The 19,053-nt window shown below is 34.7% G+C and overlaps 1 protein-coding gene and 1 pseudogene across 7 annotated transcripts in view; both read right to left on the reverse strand.

Annotated features, from left to right (window-relative positions):
* The window catches only part of EXOC6B (exocyst complex component 6B), a 616,021-nt gene that overhangs the window by 205,219 nt on the left and 391,749 nt on the right, over positions 1–19,053 (reverse strand). The gene's annotated exons all lie outside the window — the stretch shown is intronic.
* On the reverse strand, positions 11,851–13,939 carry LOC123579753 (annotated as a pseudogene).

A 19,053-nucleotide genomic window follows, 5' to 3' on the forward strand; every position in this document is an offset into this window, starting at 1 on the left:
TTTTTTGGAAGAGTTTCAGAAGAATTGGTATTAATTCGTTTTAAATGTTTGGTAGAATTCACCAGTGAAACCACCTGGTCCTGGACTTTTTTGGGAGGTTTTTGATTACTAATTCAATCTCTTTACTTATTATAGGTCTATTATAATTTCCTTTCTTCTGGAACCAGTTTAGGTAAAGTGTGTTTCTATAATTTTGCTCTTTTCATCTAGGTCACCTTTATGTTGTCATAAATTACATTTTTTTACATACTATGCACCCAGTAAGATAGATTTGTAATTCTTGTTATGCATTTGTGTTTTAAATCAAGTAGTAATACAAAGTAGAGGTACAAATCAAAAATACAATAATACTGACTCTTATATGTATTTACCTTTACTGGAAATATTCACTTCTTTATACAGCTTCAAGTTACTGGCTAGTGCCCTTTCATTTAAACCTAAAGGAACCCCTTTAGCATTTCTTGTTCTTAAAGGGGATGAACTCCTTCAGCTTTTATCTAGATATGTCAGTTTATCTAGATATGTTTTCAACTTCATTTTTGAAGGACAGTTTGTCAAATACAGAATTCTTGGTTAATAAGGTTTTCTTTCTTTTCTTTTTTTTCTTTCAGCTCTTTGAATATATAAACCTACTGCCTTCTGTTCTCCAAAGTTTCCGCTGAGAAAACTGGGATAATTTGAGCATGAGGTAGCCCTTAGACAGGTTAGAAGAAACATACACAATACTTTGTGTAGGAGATGTGCTTTGACCCCTCTGCAGTCAGTAAACAGGGACCCACGTTCGGGAAATGGGCTGCAGCTGCTTCAAGACAACCAACTTGCTTGGTGGGAAAGCGGGGAAAGGGCAAGTAAAAACACCACACAGATTTCCTGTTATCAGACTGCCTTTTTCTTAACTCAGCATTCATGTGGTCAATGTTTTTGTGGTGGGATGAGAGTTTGGAGCTGCCTACTCCACCATTTTCCTGATATCCCTCCCAGAGGTGACTCTTCTTAATTCAAGCAGCCATGTCACAACTGTATGTCACAGATGAGAGTTCCCCAGACTGGTTTACAGAGACAGGTTCCATGGTTCTTGATGGGACATTTTCCACACTTTTGTGACTGTCTAAAAACATAAGTTAATTGTGGTTTGTTTTATCTGAATGCTTGTTTTTATAACTGAAAACCATTATATGATTTCAGTGTTTGGCCTTGCATTTGTATTTACAATTACCTTGGTATCAAGTAACAGGTCATTTTTGCCATGAGCAAAAGGGCAGACATGGACCTTTATGCAACTGTATCAAGTCAAACTAGGTTATCACACAGTATAAAAAAGTTTCACAATAGATTACCCAGACAAAATTGGCAGAAAACTGAAAAGTCATACATTGCACGTGACTCTGAAAATCCTGCATTGACACTTAGTACTATTCATGGTGTATGTAGCGACTTAGCTTTAGCAAAACCATAAAATTGACGTTATTAAGGTAATATTGTTAATTTTAATTTTATTCATCATAAATTTTTATATTTAAGTTGTAAATCTGTTTTAGGTGATAATTATATAAGGATTGTATGGATAAGGTATTTATATCTACTTTCTGTTTACATACATATAGGTAGCACTATCCAAAAAATGGGAAGAATTTAAGAGACCAAGAAATTTTAACTCTGGCAATATGGCAGACTGAGCTGACATGAAACATAGAAATTATGGATTCCATATCATAGCATGTTTTAGTTAAAAAACTGAGTCTGAAAGAAAAGGAAATATCCATGTACTAGGAAAAACAACAACAACAACAACAACAAACCCAAAACCTAACTAAATTTTGCTCAGATCTCAGGAGGACACGAGGCCAGAATTACCTAACAGCTACATATTGGGCTTTAAATATCAATATGGGGATATACCTCCGCTTCCACAGAAGAATGAAGATATAAACTAGACAGTGTCCCACTGTCTTAGCTCAGGCTGTTACAACGAAGTACAATAGGCTGGATGGCTTATAAATATTAGAAATTTATTTCTCATACTTCTGGAGACTAGAAACCCAAGATCAGGATGCCAGCACGACTGGGTTTTGCTGAGTTGCAAACTCTTCTGAGTTCCAGACTGACAACCTCACACCGTATCTTCCCATGGTGGGAAGAAAACAAGCTAGCTCTCTAGCCTCTTCTTATAAAGGCACTAAGATTTAGATTTCAATATATGAATTTTAGGGGGACACAAATATTAAGTCCGTAACACCTGCCTACTTCTGAGACCTCGAAAGGCTACCCTTTCAGGGAGAAGAGATTATATTAAAGTGACATGGAAGCTTTGTTTTAAGTGCATATAAAGTTATCCACTTGGTGTTGGGGAAAAAATATTCTTCCACAAGAAGTTAAAATCCAAATATTGGTGTGCTGTCAGAATTTATAATCCTCACATACTACAAAGAATCCCTAAGCTGAAATATGAACAAAAACTGATCCTGGATCAGTGAAACTCCTGAGACCATCAGGAAAAACAAATGTAAAAGAGCTCTACAGGGGCATTTTTATTAATATAGGAAATATACATTCCCATGGAAAAACAATTCTTGTCAAAAATAAACTCATAATCAAAAATTTAAAACTACATAAAAAAATGATTTTTCATGAGGTAGAGTCTAAAGATCAACAAAATGAGGAAAAAGCATAGGCAGAGACCTGAGATAAAAGAACTTTTTGAAAGTTAAAATAAAAGATATATTTAAGATGACAGGAGAAAAGGAATTTAAATAATCACAAAATAATAGAACACTATGAACAGACAGATATGGAAAAAAAACCAAATAGGACCTCTAGAAAAATACACACTGAAATTTAAAATTCAATGTATTATATAAACAACAGATTCGACTACAAGACAGATCTGATGAATTACCTAAAATATAAGACAGACATATAAAAAGACAAAAATCTTCAAAGTTGTAAGAAAGAAAAGACAAGTTTCCTATAAAGGAACAATAAATAAGGCTGACAGCAACAAGAAGAAGCTAGAAGATAACGGAATAATATCTTCAAAAGGCAGAAGGAAGGCTCATCTGGGTGGCTGTCAGCTAAGCATCCGATTCTTGATTTCGGCTCAGTCCATGATCTTATGGTTTGTGAGTTTGAGCCCCACATCAGACTTTGTGCTGACAGCGTGCAACCTGTCTGGGATTCTCTCTCTTTCCCTCTCTCTGCTCTTCCCCCACTTTCTCTCTCTCTTTCAAAATAAATAGACATTAAAAAAAAAAAAGCAGAAGGAAAATAAGGTTTAAATCAGAGTTCTAACCCTAGCTAGAGATGAACTGAGGTAGAATAAGAACACTTTCAGATGAGAGGGGCTCATCCATCACTTAAGTCTGAGAACAGTGATCAAGGTAACAACCAGAAGCAAAATAATAAATTATTTTTTATTATTAATAAGTATTTTTAAAATAAAATTATTTTAAAAAATTTAAAGTACACAAAAGCAAAATAATTGATCTAGGATTGCTCCGACCAGAGTTGAGTAGAAGCAGATATAGTTCTAGATCAGTAACATTCTTAAATTTCAGCATACATCAGAATTCCCTGGAGGACTTATTAAAACAGATTGCTAGGGCAAAAGCTTGAGTTTCTGATTCAGTAATGTCTGGGATGGGGCCCAAGATTTTGGATTTTTTCAACAAGTTCTATGATGATGTTGACACCAGTCTTCCAGGGACCACATTTTGAAAACTGTTAAGAAATATTCTTCTACAATGCCTTAGACCAATTGAACTTTTTGGTAGACCTATCGTCTTACTTATTTAACCTGAACTCACAGTCCACTCAAATTCTCAAGTCTTTATAGGCACTATTGATTTGAATAACTTACTAAACACTTCCATTCCTTGTTTTCTATCTGTATTGAAAACATCAACAAAAAGCATGTTCTACATGGTAGATCGTTAATAACATATTCATCTATGAAAGACAGCATATTATTCTTCGTATTTTAGCTTCAGCTCATCAAGCTAAAGAGAGTTCCAGACCGTGGTCTTCTCTAATTTATAAGTGAGCCAGTTTCTGAGATCTCTTGGTGTCCTTTCTCTGACATTAAGAGAACTCAAAGACTCTGTCCGCACAGAGTATTCTTCAAATTATTTTTTTTTAATCCCATAACAACAGAATTGCAAAGAATGTAAAAAAAAAACAAAAAACAAAAAACAAAAACACAATGAATCAACTACATAATGCTTTCCAAAAACTTTTGAAAAATAACTGTTGGCTCCTCAACTATATGAATAGTTTATCTAACTGTCCAATTACTAGTTGTCCAAAAAAAGTTTTATAAATACTCATCTGAAACTGAAAAAAAAAATCACTTTCAAGTTTGAGTGCTTGACTCCAGTTAGCTAATGAGACAAGAAGACAAAGAATCCTGCCATTTCCACATGACATGGACAGAGGCCCTCTGTGCAGGGATATATTAATATGCTGAGACAACAGCCTATCAGAGAACAGATGCGCTCAGTGTCAATCGGTTAAACTTTAGAAATTAATGACCTTCACTAGCTTTGCTTAGTTATTTTTTGTGCCAACTTCTTCAGTACCACAGTTCAATTCAAGTCAGACAGACAGACCTAAGACAAATCCTAAGAATACAATCTCCAAGTCTATAAAAATATACCAGTTTGCTGAAATTGCCCAGCTCTGCTCACATTTACCACAATTCAAGATGCTTTGCTTCGCAGAGGATCAACAGTCAAGACAATTACTAGATTACAATATAACTTTTAGGATAGTTCTTTTTTTCCCTAATGTAAGACTCTATGTCCACTGCCTTGACTGAATTAACCTGGTAATAAGTACTCTCCTGTCATTGAACTGGTGAAAATCTTTTTGGAATTGATATGAACATGCTGTGTTTTTATGTATCTTTCTTTTATGAAACATAATCAACTGCTATAGCAACCCTGAGGGCTCCTTAAGTTTCCGGTACTTGCTCATATTATCAAGTCAGGAAAGATAATGGGCCCTAAGGCTCTCTATTCAATTAAAGAAGGCAAGTCTTCAGACTATCGCTTTTGCCCAATCTTCTAAATTTAGCTATGGAGTTCTGAAAGTTTACAAATCAAAGAACAAACAAAGGAAAAGATGCTGAGCCTGGGGTCCTGCAAAGAATACAGTGATCAAAGCCCAAATCACTGCGCTTGTTACCAAAAAAAAAAAAAAAAAAAAAAAAAAAAAAACAAAACAAAACCAACAACAACAACAACAACAAAGGCAGTAGGGGAAAGAAGCAAAGTTTTCTCAGGTTAAAACAAAAAACTATGTCTGAAGTGTCTTGAAAACTCTTGAAAATGTACTGACACTATAGTTTGAAATGTCTGGAAGACTTTCCATGTGTTTTTTGACTGTATTCAATCACAGACAGATGGTACAGCTCACTGTCCAAAGTGTGACCAACAAGTTTAGATCCCAGCTTCTAGAATTAACCATGCCAAGGTAAAAACCAATTGAATAAAACTGTCGCAGAACACTGCTTCACTACACTAATGAGGAGGACTAGGTAGCACAAAGTGAAATTCTGACTACTGGCGCTGACCTTACAACAAAGCAATTAGGATCCCGGAATGTGATAAACAGTAACACTATATACGCATACGCAATACTGCCAAACAGCAACAATCATTTTTACTCTGTATCTTTCATTAGCAAAGTGCAGAGAAAAAGTGATTTTTTTTTTCCAGGAGATTTTGGAGTCTTAGCGTTTTCAGGATTCTAGAGGTGAAATCAAAAACTCTGAGCAATATTGATTTATCAGACAACTTACACTAGGTTATGCTGCAGTAACAAATAATTCCCAAATCTTCGTGGCTTACAACTACAAAGATTTATTTCACGTTACATGTCAGCCAGGGCAGGCTGAGGAAGCAGCACGTGCTTCCTGGCAGAGGGAAGACAGCCACGGCAGAACAATGTAATGTTTGTTAGGGATTCTGCTTGGAGGTGATAGCCATCCCTCTGTTCACATTTCATTGGACACAGCAAGTCACACGGCCAAGCTTGAGATCACTGGGTGGAGAATTAGATTTCTCACACCCTACTCCCCAGAGGTGATAACCTGAAAATCCTATCCAATCATGCCAAAAGAGTCACAAAAAAGTCCATAATCCTGTAACAGACTCTATTTAAAGTCCAGATCTGGCACCTTTTACTCTGGAGACCAACAAACTAAAATGACAAGTTAGCTGCCCCTCAAACATCCAGCATATAATTGTAGAATGGGAATACTACAACTGGAATAAACCTTCAATTCAGAAAGGGGAAGACAGGAAACATACAGCCATCTCTTATCCGTGTGAATTCTGAAACTCTGCTGGGCCGAAGATGTAAGAGCCGCTTGCCCCCAGGGTGGAGAACATTCCTTAATCATTTCTTAATCTGCTTTCCTGTAGCTGCTTCCTCACTCACTGTACTCTGAGGCTGCTGGCTCTGCCCTCTGGGAAGTCATTCGTTTTTCTTGATCCTCACTGCCTACTCACTTTCATTGAATCTGAAGTTTTAACAAAACTGTGCGAGTGTTAGTTCTGATGTGGTCTTTAGGAGACACCTGAAATATAATGGGCTTCTGTGGATCCAAATAATTTTCAGTTATATATTTTATCAGTTGAAAATGAGGAAGAGTTAAATATGTTGACTCTTCAATTCCTGGAATTTCTAGATTCTCCCTATTCCCTTTATACCCTGCTTATAAACAGGCCAATTCTTTCCTGAGTTTATCTCCATTTGTAAACAAATGAAGCCAGTGGCAACCAAAGAACATTGGTCCATTTTTTCTCCCAAAGTCTCCTAACGCCTAATACCACATATTAAATCTGGTATATTATCTGATTTCCAGTTACCTCAGGTGACACTTTCACCCAAAGTTCTATCATGGAAGCCACCTTCTGCCTAGCTCCACAGTCAGTGTCATATATTTTAGGTGTTTTTCTACGTCTGTTTATTACAGCAGTATCCCATTTACTTACCGACTTCTGTGTCAGTCAGCTTACACTCTGTTACGATACATTAACAACCCCTAAATCTCAGTGATTTACAAGCAAGGCTTATTCCTCACCCAAATTATTGTTGGCTAGGGATCAGCTGCTCTGCTTACTGTCATTTTTATTCTAGAACCAAGTTGGAAATGGGGCAGCTACCGTTGGGGACATTCAGTGCACATGGCAGAGGGGAAGGCTGGAAGAAGCACAGAATGGCTCTTAAAGCTTCCTCTTAGACGTAGCATATGAAAAACTTCCATTTCACTAGCCAGAGCAAGTCATATGGCCGAACCTAACACAGGGCAGGGAACTGAATAACTGTGAATGATACAATCTACTAAAATAATTTATCATAACAGATTGAATGAGGAAGCACGTTTAAGAATTCAGCTGTCTTCTATTAAACCAGACAAGAAAGAGATTGGCAAAAATGTAAAACAATGCTGCTCTGAAAAAGTACCTTGTTTAGAAAATAGTCATTTTTCATTAAAATGTTTTTCGCATTATCATATTGGATTTATTATTGCTCTTTCAAATAAAATAATAAATACTTAAAAGACTTCTAAGACAATTCCTAATATAGCACATATCGATAGATGTAATGCAAATAAACAAAAGTCCTTTGGTGTCCTCAGTAACATGGAGGAGTATGAATAGTTCCCCAAACCAGAAAGTTTAAGAACTGCTGCTCTGTAGGACAAACAACAGTAATAATCCAAGGACTGGTTGGATTAAAATAGATGCAGTTTGATGGGGCACCTGGGTGGCTCAGTCAGTTAAGCGTCCAACTTCAGCTCAGGTCATGGTCTCACAACTCATGAGTTGGAGACCTGCGTTGGGCTCTGTGATGACAGCTCAGAGCCTGGAGCCTGCTTCAGATTCTGTGTCTCCCTGTCTCTCTGCCCCTCCCTGCTTGTGCGCTCTCTCTCTCTCTCTCTCAAATATAAATAAACACTAAAAAAAAATTTTTAATAGATGCAGTTTGAAAATCACAGGGCCTGGCACAGAGTACACATTTACTAAATATTAAATATTATTGTTACTAATGATAAGAACTAAAGGGATGAAAAGTCAATGAAAATAAGAGAAGATTCTTTCATAAATACAATATTCAACTCTTAAATCACAAAAGAACAATTTTTTTATTTTAACAAAAGGAAAATTCCTAAGGAATGTATAAATCAACTGTTATATTAGTGGCTCACTGATGACAAAAGCAATGCATCACTGTGGTAAAAAAAAAAAAAAAACAACTCCTCAAACATTATAGAAATACTGAACAAAGAAAAACAAAGTCCTTTATAATCCTACATTGAAGAGATAATGGATTTCAAACCTTGCATTTACCTCTGGAATTTTTTTTCTAACCAATATACCCTGCAGATACACAAACACACATACACACAAAGATTCTGGAAAAATGAGATCACACTAGATAAACTTACTTGTAACATACTTTAAAAAAATTTAATGTGTATCTTAAATAAATTTTAATGTGCATTTGTACTGATCTATATATTTCATTACTTGGATGTATCAATATTTATTTAAGTGCTGACTGCTTCAATATCACCGCTTTAAAAAATGCTATCTTAACATCCTTACAGATATATTGTTGCCTATTTGTGATGATGCCTTGAAAATAATATATGAGAATGAAATTTTAAGTAAAAGGGTGGAGATACAGAATTTTAATAAATGAAGTCAACTCCCTAACAAAAATTCATATTCTAACAAACAGTGCTTTCTTTGGTCACAACGTTGCAAAGACTGGGTATTTTCTATCATTACTCATATGACATATGAAAAATCTCACTGATACTTTCATTTGCATTTCTATAATCATGAGCACAAGGATACTTACTTATTGGCCTTTGTATTTCTTTTTGCAATATGCACATTTTTCTTCTAATTTTTAATTACACTGTCATTATAAAAGATTCAAAATAATGAAGAATTTAATAGAGCAAAGTGTGAAAATTCTTCACATTTACTCACCAGACAAACTCCCTTCCAGAGGTTACCTATCAGCACGGAATACATTCTTCCAGTCTGGCTTGTGTGCATCTTCATACATGCACAAGTGCATATATTTCTTCTTAAAACATGAAATCATAATAAATCTCCTGTTGTATAACTCAATCTTATCAAATAGGAACTTACCACATCACTGTGTTCTTTTAAAAGGTTAAATATTATTCCAAGTACTTACTATGCTATATACTATAATTTACCTTATAAGCCCCCTATTCATGGGCATCTGAATTGTTTTCAATTTTTTATGTAACAATGTTGCAATTAATATTTATGTATATTGATTTTCAATGGGTACAAGATGAAACTGTGGACTATATGAACGTGCACTTTTAAGTTTTACTAGATCCTGGTAGGGTGTGTTCCAAAAGGGCTTTTTATCATGAAAATGTAGGAGAGAACTGATTTTCCTGTCTTTTATCAGTCTTTATCATTTATGCTCATAGGATAGAAAAATATTATTGTGATTTTAAACTTCATTTCTCTGATTACTAATGAGGGCTGAAAATCTTTTCATTTACTCACCAGTCATTTCTAGTTCTTCTTTTGTAAAACATTCACGTATATTCTTTCCCCATTTTTCTATTGAGCTTCTTCTTAATAATTTACAAGATCTAGATCTTAATCTTTGTTATGTATAAATATTCTCTTGGTTTGTCTTTAATTATCTAGAGTTATCTTTAATTCTCAATTGTAGTATCTTGCACCATATATGAATTTCAACTTTTATGTGGTCAAGCACTTTAAAAATGTAATTTTGGTCTATTTTACCTCATTGTTATCTTTTTCTATTGCCACACTTCACTATTTTAGATGTTATTGTTTTAAACTGATTATTTCATACCCTGAATCTTTCTATCCAGGGTTATTGTTTTTTCTGCCTGCTAATAATTTGGTTTTCTTCTAGGTCCCTCATAAAATTTCAGTGTTTCCTCTTACATGTTGTACATACTTCTTGTCATATTTATTTCTACGTATTTTATCATTTTTCTTACAGTTGTGAATGCAATCCATTTTCATCACATTTTGTTACATAGTATAAGGTAGAGACAAAGCTGAAGAACATGATATGTAACATAGTATTGGGGACTATTACTAAACTCTCACTAATTCTAATATGTTTGCAATTGGTTGTCTTGGCTTGTTTCAAATGGACAATCACGTGGTCTACAAACAACTTTCTCACATCCTTTCCAACAGTCCCACTGCTTATTATTTTTCCTGTCTTACTGCACTGGCTCAGACCTCCTGAAAAATACTGAATGACCGTGGTGACAATGGGCTTGTTTGTTCTCCCTCTGGCATAATAGGATGTTTCTAATGTTTCACCATTAAACATGATGTTTGTTCCATATCCCTGGTAAACAGCATCTATCAAATTAATGAAGTTTCTGTTCATTATTAGCTTGTTCAGTTTCTATTAGGAATGTCTGTTAAAGTATATCAAATGTTAAACTGTTGATTTCATGTTAAAGTATTAAATTGTTTTCAATATTTGAGAGATGATCATACAGTTTTTCCCTTTTAATCTTCCTGTGTATTGTGTTTTTTTTTTTTTTAACAATGTGATATATACCTTTCTTATCTAATTTTGAGGTTGTTTGCCTTAAGTTCTATTTTATATAATGTTAATATTGCTTTCTTTTTCTTAAATCTGGCTGGAATATTTGCTCACACATTTCTTTTATATCCTTCTATCCTGTTTTATTTGAGTGGTATTTCTTGTCAACAACACAAAGTCAAATTTTTATTTAAGGCAAATCTCATAGTCTCTATGTTTAAAAGACAATTTTACTATTTTTACATTAATGTCATTTTTGACACATTTGGACTTACTACCATCATCTTATTTCATATTTTCTCTCTAATCACACTTTGTTTTTAACTTCTCCTAATCTGGATCAGTTAAATTTTCCTGTTTATGTTTCTCCCTCTGCTGCTATACGTTTTTGCTTTAATATTTTAATTTTGTTTAATGTTTACTCATTTTTGAGAGAGACAGAGTGCAAGCAGGGGAGGGGCAGAAAGACAGGGAGACACAGAATCCGAAGCAGGCTCCAGGCTCTGAGCTGTCAGCACAGAGCCTGACGCGGGGCTCGAACCCAGGAACCACACAATCCTGACCTGAGTCAAGGTCAGTCACTCAAATGACTGAGCCACCCACGCGCCCCTGTTTTAATATTTTTAGTCGCTACCCTGAAATTTTAAAACATTTAAAAGGTGTATTTCAGTTATTATCTAAAGATAATCAACACTGAGAGTCTCCAGTGGGATAAGACAAAAATCTTGGATGTTTTCTCTTACTTTTCTCCAAACTAGTATCTACTGCATGCTGACATTATCTGAGATTTGTCATTTACAATATACATGAGTATCATTTAGTTTTAACTATGAATTTACTAGTTTCTATGCTCATTGTTCTTGCCTGGATTTATGTTAAACTTTGCCAACATACATTCCTTAGTGATTTCACAGAATGATGGAAAGTTTTTGAGTTCTACATCCTACCATGTCTTTCTTTTGCTATGCCGCTTTAAATACCAGTTCGGGCATAATAGAAGTCTAATTCCAAAATGATTTCCCTTCAGAAACTTAACAATACTCATTTTCTTCTAGTATCCAATGTTGCTAATACTCATTTATCCAAGCTTACTAGAGCATCCTTCAGCTATTTCTATTCTATTTAGCTAATATATTGAGTTTTAAAAAATTCATTTAGCATATTTTTAATTTTTACATTTCCATTCTTTTGAATTTCTCCGAGGTTATTAATTAAACTTACTTTTGAAAGTTCTTTTAAGTCAGATGTTAGTTCTTCTCTTTGTCATTGAGTGCCTACCCTTCATGTTGTTGGTTTCCTCAATTACTGGCTTGATTTGTCTATTCATCTTTGTATTTAGGAATCCATTTATCTTTCTATTAATGCTGGTTATATCTACAGTAGTATGTCCCCAGTGACTGTGGTACAGGATGGGACATGTTTCTGGGGAGAGTGGACTGACAGTTTATATTCAGGCTGTGAGTGACTCCCATCTCTCCTTAAAAGGGCATTATCTACATAGAGATTGCCTTATCAAGTCAGCTGTGATATCCAAACACTTTGTTAGACACATGAGCCACTTCTCAGTTGTCCACTGGAAAGAAGTAGGAGAGGGTTAGAGAGCCAATGGGTCAACTTTTTTCCAAAAAAAATCACACTGACAATTGTCCCAGAGTCAATTCTCTATTAGTGTCAATAGTGTTGAATAAGAATTACCAGAACAGATATTTATTATAAGAAAAGGGAAAGACATTAAGAAAACATTGCTAAATTTGGAAGAACTCTATAGAGGTAAGACAAACATTGTAGGAAAAAAGTCAGACCTGGAAAAAGACAAGAATATAGCTACTAGTAAAGACAGTCAGAACCTTAGAATGATTTGAAACCTTTTTATTATGCATGAGGGTAGCTAAAGAAACAGAAATAATCATACAAAAAGGAGTTAAAAGTGTTAGTAAAAGATGCATAGCACATAATCCACTCTCGGTTGCCTTGGTAATAGGACCCCATACCATGACCATAAGAAAAAAACCTGAAATGAATAATAAGTAAAAACTGGGCCAAATATACTCTTGTTAACTACACCTTGGGTATTGGTGAAGAGTTTGAGAGGGAGTTATGCCACTGAAAAAAAATAAGGCATGAAGAATATAACTTATCTGTAAAAGAGTTAAGCTTATGCTGATAACTCAAGATAGCTTCTGGGAAGTGCTACCATGGAGTTACATACCGTGTTATCTTGCCAATTCTATTCACTGACCTCACTGCAGAGAAGGAATCATGGACTTTCTCTCCTGGGGTACAATATAAGTAGGCTAGAGTCTGGAGAAATCCAAGAGCCCTTCTGCTTACATTTTGCTCAGTACTCTTATCCTAATCATCTTAGAATTAAGCGAGTCAGCAGGGAAATAAAAGAATGAGGAGCCAATATGCTGGCTCTCAGCTTGGTACACTTGAACAAGAGCGATTTCATACTTGACCTTTAGAGAATGGTTTACTCTGGTACTTTTCCCCAAATAATCACACACACACACACACGCACACACGTGTTTATATTTCAAAATTCCCTTATCTTGTATGCCAATGGCATTCTTTTTCTTTTCCTTATTAATACAGTATTTATTTGTCTTCTCTTTGTCAACCCCCTGAGCCAACCATTTTCCCCAGCCTGTCTGGGGAGGTATAAGAAAAGGGCCATACAGGGCAGACAAGACAAAGGAGGTGAAGATGGCTCCTTCCCATGGTGAAGAAGAAGGGCCATCATCAGGCGAAAGAGACCCATGGTCTCCAAAAATACATAGCCCAAAATGGCATAGGAGAAGAGCTGTTGCTTCACAGAAGGGTTCCTGGCATAACCAATAATGAAATTCCCAAACACAGTCCCAATTCCAGCCCCAGAGCTGGCTACCCCTATAACGGCTGCCCCAGACCTAAGAACTTGGCTGCTGTGTGGATGTCACTTTAAATGGCACCAGTTTGGCAGCTGCAGCTAGGAATAAGTGAGGTCAGGGTACATGGGGCAGCTACTGTTTTGGCACCACTGCAGACAATGATTGGCTCAACAGCTGACAGGTGCTCCTCATCAAGCAGGGGATGGAAGGAACTTTGCACAGGCATAAAGCTTCAAAGGATGAGGGGCTGTGGCTTAGAGTGGCTCCCCGTGCAGAGAAGACAGAGAGGGCACCAGTTACACTCTCTTTCCTTTCACTGCTATTAAGTTATTTCCACTTAAAAGATATATCTGCACTATTATTTTATGGGATTGGAGAGTTAAAGAATATTTGAACATGTGTACCTCGTCTACCTTGACCATGTACATTTTTAATTGGTAGTATTTTAACTCAATATCTAAGAGCATGCTATATGCTTTTAATATTTATTATGGAATTAGCCCTGTCTGTTCTTACTAGACTTTGGAACATTTACAGTGATTTTGACAGGGAAGTATTAAGAGTTTTAATAATAAAAAAAAATAAAGAGTTTTCACAAATTTAAGACTACTCCTTTATGGCCCCTGTGTTTTGTACCATGATAAGAAAACCTCTGCTACATTTTCTTCTAATACCTTTGTGACTTTTTAAACACATATATTTAAATCTTTGTGTAAGGACAGTGAAAGGAATCTATTTTTTCCCTATCTTAACTCTGTTGTTACATTTATCCCATAATCCATCCTGGTTCCCAGTGATCTGATATATACTTATTATATATTAAATTCCCAAATAGTCTTGGCTACTCCATGGAGTGTAACCTTCCAAACTAGGTTAAAAAAAAAAAAAGTTCTCCCTAATTTTCTTTAGAATTTTACTGATCATTCCTTTTCTCACATTCTTTCTTCTAGATAAACTGTACATAATTGTAATAAATCCAATGCAAATCCCACTGGGATTTTTATTGTGTTGTTTTGTATTAATGGATAATCTACAAACATTTTACCATATGAACAGGTTATCTTACAAACATTTTACCATATGAACAGGTCATTTTATGATACTTGGTAGAGTTTTATAAATTTCCCAATACAGTATTCACATATTTCATGTTTATTCCTAAATGTTCTAATGTTTTTTTAGCTATTATGAGTGGGATTTTTATATCCATTACATTTTTCAGGTTTTGGTTTATACATGGGAAAACTACAAATTAACGTAATTATTAAATTACATATTTTTTGTTTCTAATCAATTGTTCCTTAGTTAGGTTTGATGGTATTCCAGATGTTAGACCACATAATTGACAAGTAGTAATAATTTTACCTTATTTATGTCTTTATTTGTTGCCCTTTTATTTGTTTGCATTTATTATTTGTTGCTCTTCCATAATTGCCTTAGCAAGCACCTCCAGAGAAAAATCATTAAGTAATGATGCTAGAAAACCTTTTAAACACATACACACAGACACACAGACACACAGACACACACACACACACACACACACACACACAGGTTTGTTTTAAGAAAATGTTTATACATTAATGTTTATAAAGATTTTCTATAGGGATGTTCAAATATACACCAAATGTTTTTAGGTATTCAAAATTTAATCTTTTGTATTTCAGTATAATCTCAGAATTACATTGAACTAACCCTGCGTTCCTAGATGAATTTCATTTGATCATGGCTTATGTTCTTTTAATACATTGGTCTATTGTGTTTGCTGAATTTTTAAAGATGATTTTCATCAATATTGTGCAAGATTGACTTGTTGATTTTTTTCAACTTTTTTTTAAAGAGTTTTTTCATTTTGAGAGAGGGAAAGAGAGTGCACAAGTGAGGGAGAGGGGCAGAAGGAGGGGGGAGGAAGAGAGGAGGAAGAGAGAGAGAGAGAGAGAGAGAGAGAGAGAGAGAGAGAGAGAGAGAGAATCTTAAGCAGGTTCCATGTTCAGTGCAGAACCCGACTTGGGGGCTCGATCCTGGGATCATGACATGAGCTGAAATCAAGAGTCGGACACTAAACCAACTGAGCCACCTAGGTGCCCCTTTTACTTTTTGATGTCAGGTTTCATACCAATATTTTGTTGTCTCATGAATGTAATTGTTAATTATGCCTTCTATCTCCAATGTCAAGAACCTTTTTAATGGCATTAATATTACTTGTTCCTTAACAGTTAAGCAGAATTCATCCATGAAGCCATCCAGAAGGCATTTTAATTAAGAGGTAAGGACAGATAAGCTCTTTGTAACAGTTTTATTCTTCTATTATTCTAACTTTTGATTTTTCTAACCCCTTTAAAATCTACTTAAAATTTCCTAGAAAACTATATATTTCATCTAAAATTTCAAATGTATAGTATAGATTTGTGCAAAGCTGTAGCATTCAATTTTGTCTGTATCTTAAATCATCTCCCAATTCTTTGCCCTTTAATATTCCAAAATCTTTAATTTTAGATATTTCTGGCTTTCTTCCTTTCCCCAACTTAAGACTAATGACTTTTACATTATCAAAGAAAAAGCTCTTAAATCTATCAGTTCAACTGATACTGAATTCATTGATTAATGGCTTTGCCATTATTATTTAGTTCCTGTTGCTATCCTTTAGTTGCTGATTTTTTTAAAAATGCATATAATTGTTTTCTCATTCTTGATAGATTTAAACTAGAAACATCCAAGTTATGAATTTTCCTTAGGTATCCTTCTTAATTGTACCTTATAGGTTATGACATGTTTTGCTTTTATTACCATTATTCTAAAATTTTCCGGAAGTTAGAGTTTTTACTTCTATGATCACAGAATTGTTCAATAGAAAATTTTCTAATTGTCAGTGTTACTGTTACACAAATAAGTTGACTGTGCCTCCACATTTGCTGGCATTGCCATGTGAACCCAAGTCAGTCCGACGCCACAGTCTGAGCTCTCAACTGCTATTTCCTATTGCCTCCTCTCTCAGCATTTCTTTTGTTTTCAATCTTTTGCTTTATGGCTTGTATTTTATGACCTTATATGTTTAAAATCTATATTTAATGCACTTTAAAATGCCAATAATTATAAGATGCGTTGTTATTTTTAAATGATCAGGAAAGAAAACATGGTGCCAATTATATCAGTAAGCCACAGTTGATTACAAGACAAATTCCAAGTCCAGTGATGTTAAAATGTGAAAAGAAACGTTTGCAACTGATGAAATACACTAGTATGCTGAAGCCATATTTTTCCATTTATATACTTCAAAAATAAACTCCTTTAAGGAGGATGAAGCAATTAGCATGTTAATATGATAGTCCCTCCCACGCACCCCCTCACCCCCACCAGAACACTACATTTTGCTGGCTCTTTAACTTTTTATCCTAGCTAACTAGCATCAAATTACTATTTCTAAATGATATATTTTCTATTTGAAAATTTGATTACATACTTTTTCCCTAGTCTGCTTTATTCTGTGTTTAATCTGCTCATCACCAATCTTTCCACATGGTAATTTTACCATTTATGGATTTCTTTTTTTTTTTTTTTTACACAGGGTTCATAGAGGCTATAATTTCTTACTTTTAAAAAATATTTTTTAATTTTTGTTTTTAAAATAATTTTATACTTTTTAACCTAAGTAACCTGTTTTGTTTTCCTTCAACATTCTATAGACATTATTACAGTGTCATCTGGGGTCTGAGAAAAAAATATGGGGCCAACTTAATTTTGTTTAACTTTGTAGGTGACTTTTTTCTTACTCTAGTAATACTTATGGAAATTTTTTAATCTTAAAAGTTACCAGAATTCTAAGTCTTCATTACTTTTTCCTAGTATTTAGTAAACTCTTTTCAATCTGTAGATTAAAGTCTTTTATTCCAGGGATGAGTTTTTTCCTTCTGTAGCAACAAATTTTCACTAACAGTTTTTCATCTCTCTTAACTGCATTTTATGTGATTTTTCTCAAGAATTGCGCCTAAGTCATAAGTCCCATCTGCAGCATCATTCACTCCACATCTCCCTGTATCTAATGTGGTTTTAATTATTTTAATAGTTTTACTCATGCGCCCCCCCCCCACCCCTGTCAACTCTTTTTTAATTGTACTTTAGTTCTATAAAAGTACTATAGTTCTTTTCTCTATATCTTAATCTCTTAAACTCTTCTTTGATCTCTTATCATACAGTCTGTGGTCACTTTTATCTCCATGAGAGTGTTGAGAATTATTTTTTCTTAAAGTGTTCTTCAGTTTCCTGAAGTAATTCTTCCTTCAAAATATATTCGTCCATTGCCTTTTATGTTCCTATTTATTTCACTTATTTTTTAGTAGCCCTCATATACAGGTTCTTTCTCCATCATTTAGCTAAGAAGAACAATTTGGTTACCTCTAACCAAAGTATGCTTTAAAAATACACTTTATAATCTAAGCTGGAAGTGTAGAAATTGGCTGGATATAACATCTGTTCATTATTTCAGATGCTTTGGGAAGTGGGGAGAGGATGATAGAGAATAGTGAATGTAGCAGAGATGACCTAAACTCAAATACATTGTCTGCAAACACTCCTATCAAACCGGAGGATTCTCTTGTCCTGAGTTAATGTTAAGATTCATGAGGGTAATTCTTTTAGATTTTAGCAATTATCCACTTCAGAACCAACAACACAACTGGAAAGATTTTTCCACAATAGGAAGTCAGGTTGAGAAAAATAAAGAGTATAAGCCACCCCTCTCTCAACCCTACCTCCTCTGTCATCCTCTATTCTGTAGTCTGAAAATTAGCCCCAATTTGGTATTTGCCATTTGTATCCCCCGTGCTTCTAAGTTAAGCGTTATCAATAAGATATTTCCGAACTTTCTCACTTACTTTGCAGAACCTAGAACCTGCTTGAAATTGGGGACCTATGTATCAGCCTTTGACACTCAACTTTGATTTGGTTCAAATGTTATTAATATCAAGAAAATGGTCTTTGATAATTGGAATGGGACTAGGGTCACTCCTATGGTTTTACTTAGGGCTGAAGCTTACAACTCTATTTTTGCTTCATTTTGTCCATTTTTGGATAGTATTTCAGGTAGGCAATCTGCTCAATTAGCCGTCTTTCCCAGAACATTTCACATAAATTTCAGATAATTTCACATAAGAGTTGATGAAATTAAATTTAGGGATATCAAATAATAGGCCTTTGTAATTAACAATAATTATATTTGATTTTTACCTTGAACTTAGTATTCTAAGATACTTTCACTAATTTAGTCCCTTTAAGAGATAAGTGGACAAAATAAAAAGTTACTGTTAGCTTTTGTCTGGTTCCAATGACAGGGTCACTATTCCAATAACTTTTCTGAAAATCACTGTGGGAGTCATATATCTTGATATTTGCATTTGACCTCTACGAATATTCTGGCACTTTCTGTCAAATGAGCACCCAACTGTTTCCAAAAGACTATTCTTGCACTTTCCCAAAATGGAAAAGGCAGATAAAAAGATGAAGATGTTAGAAGATAATGGAAGCAATTTTTTAAATTTATTTTTCAGAGAGAGGGCGTGCATGAGTGGGGGAGGGGCAGAAAAAG

This window comes from Leopardus geoffroyi, chromosome A3 (genome assembly GCF_018350155.1).
Source record: "Leopardus geoffroyi isolate Oge1 chromosome A3, O.geoffroyi_Oge1_pat1.0, whole genome shotgun sequence".
In the NCBI taxonomy this organism is placed as follows: Eukaryota; Metazoa; Chordata; class Mammalia; order Carnivora; family Felidae; genus Leopardus; species Leopardus geoffroyi.